Source organism: Amblyomma maculatum, chromosome 3, assembly GCF_055883805.1.
Source record: "Amblyomma maculatum isolate TAMU_Amacu chromosome 3, ASM5588380v1, whole genome shotgun sequence".
NCBI lineage: Eukaryota > Metazoa > Arthropoda > Arachnida > Ixodida > Ixodidae > Amblyomma > Amblyomma maculatum.
The window spans coordinates 79,452,131-79,461,986 of NC_139346.1; positions in this window are offsets into that span (position 1 = coordinate 79,452,131).

Sequence of the window (9,856 nt, forward strand, 5' to 3'; positions counted from 1 at the left end):
ACCGTGACAGCAACTTTGAGGTCATTCGTTCGCGTCCTCGTATTGCATGTTGGCTCCGGTGTTCGGTCTCTGCTTCGTCTTGTGCTGAGGTCGCGGCGGGGGCACATCGTTTTCACTTCGCTGGGTGGCGGTGTTGGCTTAGAGCCTGGTCGCGTCGTCTGGATGTTGACATCGTGCGGAGCGGCGGCGTCACTTCGAAATCTGGGCGTGTCAAAGCCGTCTTCATAAGTAATGTCGGTGTCATAGCGGCGTCATCGTTACTCGGGGTCGGCGGCGGAGGATCATTAGTTCGCTGTATAACACCCTCACCTCAAAAGGTTGCTCCCTTTAGTTTCCTTTGGGAGCTTGGGGACCTTACTCGCACATTGTGATTGCAGCTGAGGCCTGGCGGCGAAAAGCGGGCCCTGTACGGCGATGGGGACCTAAACCGACGGCTTGGTGGCACAAACTCACTGCTACGTAGATAGGTCTCGATTTCTTGAGGTCGTTCACATGGACGGGGTCGTGGGGTGTCGACTGTAAATCCGCAGAGGCCGATTCGTCGGTACAGGCAGTCGCGTAGATTGTGACCGGCCTCACCGCAGTGGAAGCATAATGGCCGGTTGTTCGCAGTTCTCCAGGCGTCGCACTTCCTAGGGCTTGGGGGTCGTTGGTAGACTTGGCGGGCGGGGGCCAAGGGGCGGCTTTCAGGAACAAGACGGTAGAGGCGAGGGCTTGGAAAGTCACGTCGGGACGCAGGTCGACGTAATCCTGCAGCGTAATTCATCGCTGTCGTTTCTTGTGCTGGAACTGTCGGAACTGTCGCTTCAGGAACACCCAGCGCCTGCTGGACGTCTTCATGGATGACGTCCGCGAAGCGTCGCCACCTGGGGTTCTTGGGATGAGGCAAAAATCGACAAAGTTCTTTTCGGACGATCTCACGGAAGAGGTCCAGAAAGCTTTCTCCGCTAGTAGATCTGCTGCTGTAAGGGCTTGCGCTGACCGGTTGCAGTGGTCGATCATAGTGGTGCATCCGGGTGCCCATCGTCTTGTCGATGGTCGACGCTTCACTTTCAAATTCGTCCACAGTTTTCGGCGGATTCCAGACAAGACCTGCAAAAAGCGACTCTTTAACGCCTCGCATTAAAAATTTACCTCTCTCACCTTCAGTCATGTTAGTGTCGGTGCGGCGAAACAGGCGCTTCATCTCCTCGACGTAAACCAAGACCAGCTCATTTGGGAGTGTCTCTTTCCTTTCGCACGACACTTGCAAAGGCAGTAAAAAACACTTGAAAATATCCCAGTCCTTCAAAGCTGCGTCGTGATTTTCGAACCATGCACAGGTAGATCCTTGCACAGCAAAATAGACTTGTCTTCACTTGACTTCGCTTCGTCGTTCCAGCCGTTCAATTCTGCGACATGGTCGAAAAGATCCATCCAGTCTTCCGCATCTTCGGGCAGTCCTTGGAAGATGGCGGGCTCCGGGGCTGCACGAAGACAACCGATGCTGTTGACTTGACCATTTTCAAAGTTGATGGTTTCCGATGAGGAACGGGTTAAGGCAGCAGACCGTGTTCAGGTTGTAGTCTTTGAAGTCGGCGGCTGGCTCGGTGACCTGTAGGTTGGTCCCCCAGGGTGACAGGAACAAGGCTGGAGTCTTCGCTCGAAGGATCAAAGGCAGCACCTCCACCAGAAGTCGCGTGGTGGTCACAAGGTCGATGACACAAATGAAGGGTCGGTGATTGCAGGTCAGTCGATAGCCGGCTTTGGTGAAGCTACGAGCGGACGTGCATTCCATGGGCTCCGCCAATTTCGGTTACTGTGGTCAATTCATCGGCTCAGCGTCTTTGAATTTTGTGTCGAATTGACGTAACGCGTCAAAAGAACAATAAGGATACCAGTTTTTCCAAGGTGGGACTCTTGTTTCCGATTTTTTCGGAGTTTTGTTCGGTGGACTACGTGGTGAAGCTAGGCCTAAGGTGGCCTAGCGTCTAGCGGCAGCCTGGGATCACGACGGCCCCGTCGGGGACCCACGCCTAGCCTCGTGAAGCCGACTAAAGCTAAAATAAAATGGAAATTGTCGAAGGAACGCCGGTAGATCCAGAGGAATTTCAAGTCCTTGACCAATGGTATACCAGAAAGAAGAGATATGTGCCGCTCGAGAAGACCGTGCAACAAGTTGAGAAGCAGCGAGCTGCTGCGAAGCAAGCTGGAAGAAAAATGGCTGCAAAATCGGTGGAAAAGCAGCATGCTCGCCTACCCGATGGCGCCGAGAAGATCATTCTGAGGCCACGTGGCGGCCTCGTGCGTCTGCTCAAGTTCGGCAACGCAATCTTGACTGACGCAATAATCGTGGCAGCTGGTATCCACCCGGGCGTGGCCGGGGACGACGTCATCTCTACGAATATTAAGCAGCACTCGATCCTCGTGGCAACTACAAGCGCCTAAAGGAAGAGACGCTACGCGAGCCTAACCCACCTCGTGTTCGAGGGGGAGAAGATCGAATTGACTGCCTAAGTGGCGACACCGGAAGATTGCGGCAAGGGCGTGGTACATGACGTGCCGCTTACTTATACCGATGAGATCATCATGGAGAGGCTGAGAATCCATGGCAACCCGCCAGTTTTGGGTGTGCGGAGACTCGGCGAAAAATCTAGAACTGTACTAATTCTCTTTGAAGAGAGAAAAGTATCACGATGGGTTCGCCTGACTTCGATGGCGCATCGGTGTCAACTTTACCGCAAAAAATATGAAGTATGCAATGGCCTGCGGAAGACTCGGTCACAGGGACGACGTCTGTCCGGACCCGAGCAACCTCAAGTGCAGGAACTTCGGAATGGAGAGGCCACCGCAAGGTCACCAGTGCGAGGCAAAATGTTAGCTATGTGGCAAGGGCCACCTGCTTGGTGACCGAAAATGTAAGGAAATATACAGGACTCCGTACGAGGTGAAGAAGAAGCAATGGGAGCGAAAAGTCAAGAAGCCAGCGCACAACGACAACAGAGGGCGACCGAAAGTCAAGCAAAAAGGAGGAGGAGACTTCCGCGTTAGAGAAGACTCCTTCCCAAGGCTGGAATCTACCTCCAACGAGACGCCACCGCAGCAGCGAGGGCTTTCCAGCTCTCGCACCATGGGACGCTCCAGGTCTGGGTCCAGGAGACGCTCGAGTTGGAGGGATGCGGCCAACCCACGGACACAGCGGAACGCCAGCGGAGACCGGAAAAATGGAAGATTCAACAGCGGGGCCTCCCAGGCTAAACCTAGGAAAGATAAGAAGGACGAAGAAGTCGAAATTCTTAAAAAAAAATTGAGAAGCTTAAGGGGTAATTAAAAAGCTAACACAAAATCAGAATTCGAAACAGCAGACGGAAAAGCAAGGGCCTCCCACTCCCGCGAAGCAGCTGCCTAATGCTCAGCCATTCGCCCCTCCACAAGCGGCGCCACCGGCGAACGGGGACGAGCAAATGGTGACTGAGGTGTCTCGCCCGCCCCCGGTAAAGCGCAAAATTAATGAAACAGACCCGTTCCAAGCACTCGAGCTAAGGGCGGAAATTGTAAGACTAAAAACTAAATCAGCCCCGGGCCCCGATGGGATCACCAACAAAATGCTAAGGTATCTGGACGATGACTCTATTAGTCTTGTAACAGAATTCGTTGGAAAAGTTTGGGAAATAAGCCAGTTGCCAGATCAATGGAAAACGGCAAACATAATACTAATACCCAAACTGGGAAGTCCCCCGCAATTGGAAAATCTAAGACCAATTTCCCTAACCTCATGCGTAGGGAAGTTGCTGGAGCACGTAATACAGACGAGATTAACATGCGTCATGGAGCAAAACAACCTGTGGCCGCACGAAATGGTCGATTTCCGACCACACTTGTGCACGCAGGACGTAACGCTCCGACTAAAGCCTGATATCATAGACTCGCAATCGAGAAGCGCCAAAGTAATCCTGGCCTAGACCTCACCAAGACCTTCGACAATGTCAGGCACGAGGCTATCCTCGAAGGGATCGAAGTGCTCGGAGTAGGGGAGAGAACGTACAACTACATAAAAGACTTCTTATCGGGCAGAAAAAACTGCATGATATTTCAAAATTTAGAATCTCCTACGGTAGAGTTAAGAAGCAAAAACACGCCACAGGGCCCAGTGCTATTGCCTTTCCTATTCAACGTGGCGATGAGAGGCCTCCCAGGTAAACTTAATCAAATCAAGGAGCTAAATCCTAGCATGTATGCGGACGATATCAGCCTCTGGATTAACCATGGGAGCGATGCGAGTACGAAGGAACGCCTGCAGGCAGCGACCGATATCATTGTCGATTACGCGGCTAAAAAAGGACTTTCGTGCTCCCCGCATAAATCTGACTTGTTTGTTTATAACCCAAAGTACCTCTGCTGCAAGAATAGCGGGGAGTTTCATATTCAGGTGAAGGGAAAACCGGTGCCAAAAGTAGATCAGATGAGGATATTGGGGATGGTCATCCGATCCCACGGCCATAACGGTGAGGTCCTGAAGAAATCAGAAAGTTACGCGATGCAAACCCTCGGGCTCTTGAGGAGGGTCGCCACTAAAGGAAGAGGCCTCAAGGAGAGATATTTACTAAAACTAATCCAGGCGTACGTAATAAGCAGAATCAGTTACGCCACGCCCTACCTGGACATCAAGGCCGGCGAAAAAGAGAAGTTAGACTGCCTGATTCGAAGATGCGTTAAAGGGAAGCTGAAGCACTTTTCAAAAAAATTGAGTTTTCGGCAGCATTTAGTTGTTTTTGGTCCACTGAACAAGAATATCGCATGAAAAAGGGGCTTAAATAAACGCAAACAGCTGTTTTTTAGAAGAAAACGCGCGCCAGCGCCTCAGGGCGCCGAGCGAACGCCACTGTCGCCTGTGAGTGGTCGGGACCGTCGTGACGTCATCTACCATCTACGGGCGTCCCGCGGGTCTCCGGCCTGCACCGACGGCGTTGCTGCGTAGTGCGTTGCTGGCGCGTTGCTTCAGTTGGCTGGAAGGCCTAGTCTTGAAAATTATGGATAGTGCGGGCAGTAGTGAACAGTTTGGACTCTCGCCATATATGTTCGAGCCATCAGCGGCTGCAGAAAACGGCGGAACCAACGACGCCGCGGAGTGCGCCGATGGAGAAAGTGACGCCGCGACATTTTCACGGGTTTGAAATCTCCTCTGGTACGTATGTTTTGCGTAGGTGCTTGTTTTTACATATCTTTGCGATGTAGATGTGCAAGTGGTAATAAAGTCAATCACGTCGAAACGCTGTTGCTTACTGGCTGCTGCATAACAGCCGAAACACCAGACACCTGTAATATCGAATTCAAAACGCCGGCATGCTTACACGAGTCACGCGAGGTAAAGCATTTGTTTTTCATTTATTTAGAGCACGGTGCCTACTTACATCCGAAGGCCTTTTATTACTACGAAAGAGCGCCAAACCTGTTTAGTGAGTTCACTGCTGGACTGCAGTGTAACGAGATGAGAGAGGAAGCTATTCGTGTGTGCTATTAAGTGCGCCCCTGTATTTTTTTTCTTCTGTCGTCCTACGAGATGTAGTAGAGTGGAGAGCTAGGTGAATTGGCACATTTTAAACAAGTAAAGCCAGCTAGAAAACGAGGCAGATCTTTGCCGCGTCGTCCTGTGCACCTCTTTTTGTCTGCGGCTTTCCGTTGGTCTTGTTTCGGCAGGATGTAGTTGGTGGTGTTGCGCAGCGAGATAGTCAGCAGAATGACTTACAACAGATATATGCATACCGCGGCTCGACGAGTTTGCCATTTTTACTCGAGGAGAAATTTGCTCGAACGCTATACTATTGTCGATCATCAGCCTTGTCAAGCGTTCACGAATGCGAATTGTTTGCATTGCTCATAATCGGATTTTGTTCAGTAGGTGCAGCTGCATGTGCTGCGCGCTGATGAATAATGAAGAGGACTGCTTGTGCTGCCAGGAAGCCGCTCTTGGAGGTGGCGAGGCGTTATTGTTGTGCGGGAACACTGACGGAACGACTCCAGGCTTCAGTCGCGCTGATTTAATTGGAATTCCGAGTGCCCGCATCGTTCCCAAGCTCCCATATTATTCACTGTCACGGAAATGGTTCGAGCACAACACAGTTGATTTCGTAGGTACGAAATTTTTCCTCTTCACGGCAGAAACCCACCGCGCTGAAAGTTTCTTGTCCTTTGGAAGCGTGTGAAACACCACATCGTCCCGGCCGCCAGTTTTCGCGCAGCCGAATGCTGCGCAGAACGACGGCATGATGGCCACTTGTCGGTACACCCACTCCACACAGAACGCTCGAACTAGAAAAACCAAACGGCACTAGCAAAGAATTACGTTGAATCGTCGTTCGCCACGCCAAAGCGCGAGACGCAGCGGAGCAAGCAATGCGGGACGGGCAGGACGGCTGGCCGGCTCCCCGTGAATGGCGTCACTTCCGCCAGCTCTCCAATTTTGCCATCCCCCAACCCGGCGCTTCCGGAGGCGACGGGGGCGTGTCCGCGGCGGGTTTTTAAAAGGCGATTGCGGCTGTTCTAACGGACAGAATCGAGAAAAAATTTACACATATGATTTTCGAGGTCTTTTCTTCCCAACCACAGCATTTCATGCAATTTGAAAACCGCTTCAGCTTCCCTTTAAGAAGGCGCTAGGATTACCCATGGGTACCTCGAGCGAATGACTGCTCGAACTCGGGGTGCACAACACGTGGGCAGAATTGGCGGAGGCAGTACGAGTCTCCCAATTAGAAAGACTAAGCACGACCGAGACAGGCAGGGTAAACCTTGCAAAATTAGGCCTCAACCCAGAGAGAGGAGTTCAAAAATACGTCACAATTAGTGAAATCAGGAATGCCTTGGTAATCCCCCCCTTCACTAGAAATATGCATCCAGAATTTAATGTCGAAAGAAGGGCCAAACAAGCCGAAGCTCTAGAGCGACGGTTCAAAAACATGGGAGCGAAGGAAGTAGTCTATGTTGATGCGGCAAGTGGCAGAACAGGTGCGGCGGTAGCTTCGGTAGTCGATGGCCGAGGGGCGCCAGTACCCGCGGCAGCCATCGAGGCCGCAACATAGAGACTGCGGAAGAAGTTGCGATAGCGATAGCTTGCGTAGGAACGGAAGCCAAATTCATAATTAGCGACTGCAAAACCGCCATTCAAAATTTTGGCATGGGGAGGATATCGCCCGAGGCGGCCCAAATGCTCACCCAAAGTACGCTGAATATGAAAAATCAGTTAATTTGGACACCCGCTAACGCTGCCGTCCCTGGTAACGAGGCTGCTCACGAGCTAGCCCGAGCTCTCTACTCCCGGGTAGCCGTCGAGCCCCCCGAACACTGGGCATACGACGAGCGTCTGCAAAATTACGGGGAAATCATCGACCATTATATATTGGGACGTAGACTGGTACCCCTGCCAGACGTTAGACTAAATAATAGAGAAGCTGTCGCGTGGAGGCGGCTACAAACAATACGTTCATGAACCCAGTCTGGGCGTTTCACGCGCTACCAGACCTTAAGGACAATGATCTGTGCAAACGCGGTGGGGCGAGAGGGACCCTCGACCACATAATTTGAGAGCGCCCACAATCTTCAGGGATAGGACAAAATATTGCAAGTAGAGTAGCCTGGGCTACTATGCTTCGAAGCGCGGACCCTGCGATCCAGCACCGCACAGTCCATCTGGCGGAAGAGGCCGCAACAAGCCAAGGGCTACCTGCCAGCCTCTAATCCGCGGGCGCACGACTCCCCGTCTTCCTCGGAACGCGTGCCGGGGGCGGGGAAGAGGACGCCCATTTCCGATGGAATTAAAAGTTGTAGAACCAACCAATACTGAAGAAGCTCTTTATTGGGCTCACCTGCGCCCGCAAAAGAACTAAGCAACTCGGCAGTGGCGATAGCAACAAACGTGCTCGTCGCTCGTCGAACAAAGAATACCCGTCGCACTCGTCAGCGCTCAATTTAAATGCTGTTCACAACAATGTAGATAATGTCACAAACTGCTACTAGCACAACCTGGAACATTGTAGAAACATACGTGAGTGTTAGGAATCTTCGAGACAGATCTCGGCGCATCGTTCGCGACATGGATGGATGGATGGAACACAGGAGCGTCCCCTTTGAAACGGGGTGGTAGCAGTAGCTATCATGCTCATTTTTCTCCATATATCTTAATTATTGATTTAGAATGGTTAACTAAACCATCATTCTATTTATTAAATTTTGCTCCTACATTACTAACATTATGTCACTTCTCTGCTTTTAAACCCCCAATCTTCCAGCCGTTTTTTGCTAGTTTCCACCGCCGGTTTATTCACCCGGCCACTGTTATCTCTAAACCCCAGAGCTTCAGGAACAGTGATTGCGCCTGCATCAACTTCCGGATGGATACCATTGCATTCGAGTATAATATGGTGAATTGTTTTACTGGAGTTTCCACATACAGCACATGCGTCATCTCCATTGTTAAACTTCTTTTTGTAGCTGCGTGTTCTAAGGCACCCTGATCTAGCTTCAAAAAGTAGGGCACTGCCTCTTGAGTTATCAAAGAAATCTTCCTTCCTGATCTGCATTTTCCACTTCCGGTATAATCCCACACTCTGTTTTTTTTTCATCGAATTTATCCAATTTTTACCTTCTGTGTTTTTCACCTGTTGCTTAATACTCTTTATTTTTCCGTCCTTGTTACTAGCATACTTACTAGTTAGTTTCCTAGTTCTTTTCCTCCATTGTGAGTCAACGCTTTTTAGGTACAGGTATTTAAATACCTTAGCTGCCCATCTGTTACTGTCCAATTTCCTCAGGCGTTCCTCATATAATATTTTACTCTGCGCTTCCCGTACTTCGAAAGATGCACAGCTCATATCGCCCTGCACCGCCTCATTTGTAGTTTTGCCGTGGGCACCTAGTGCTAATCGTCCAGCGGATCTCTGATTTGTTTCTAATGTCGACTGCACCTCTGATTTTAGGCACAAAACCGCATTTCCGAAAGTTAGTCCGGGCACCATAATTCCTTTCCATATACTCCTCAATACCTCATACCTATTGTATCCCCACAATGCCTTATGCTTCATTATCCCGGCATTCCTTCGCCCTTTGGCATTAAGTGATTGCTCATGCTTTCCAATGTATGCCAATCCTTCGTTTACCCATACCCCCAAATATTTATATTCTGCTACCCTAGGTATTTCAAGGCCTTGTTTTTTAAGACCCTAATCAGTTGAGCCATTGAAAATCATCTGACCCGACTTAACTGCGCTGAAACTGAAGCCTAGAGCGTCCTCTTCGTCTCCGCAATACTTAACTAGAATTTGCAATTCTTCCAGACTCTCAGCTAGCAGCACAATATCGTCTGCATACATCAAACCGGGGAGGCTCTGCTCTACCGCCTTTCCACCTAATCTATATGACAGGTTAAAACCTAGGTTACTGTCTTGTATTCTCCGTTCCAGGTTTATCATATAAAGCATGAACAGCACCGGTGATAGAGGACAGCCTTGTCTTAATCCTTTGCATACTTTGACATCCTCCGTACTTCTTATCCCTTCCCACGTAATTTCTACTTTGTTATCCCGGTATATTTCCTGTAGGAACTATATTATCTCATAACCGATACCTTCTTCTTTTAATATGTTCCACAGGAGTTCCCTGCTTACGTTGTCGTACGCCCTGTTTATGTCCAGGAAGGCCAAATACAAAGGTCTATTTTCCACTCTAGATATTTCTATGCATTGGGTAAGCACGAACAGGCTATCATCTAAGCGCCTACCATTTCTAAAGCCGTTCTGAAGTTCTCCGAGTATCTTGTTACTTTCAACCCATGCTTGCACCTTTAATTTCACCGCCTGCATGGCTAACCTGTACATTTCAGATG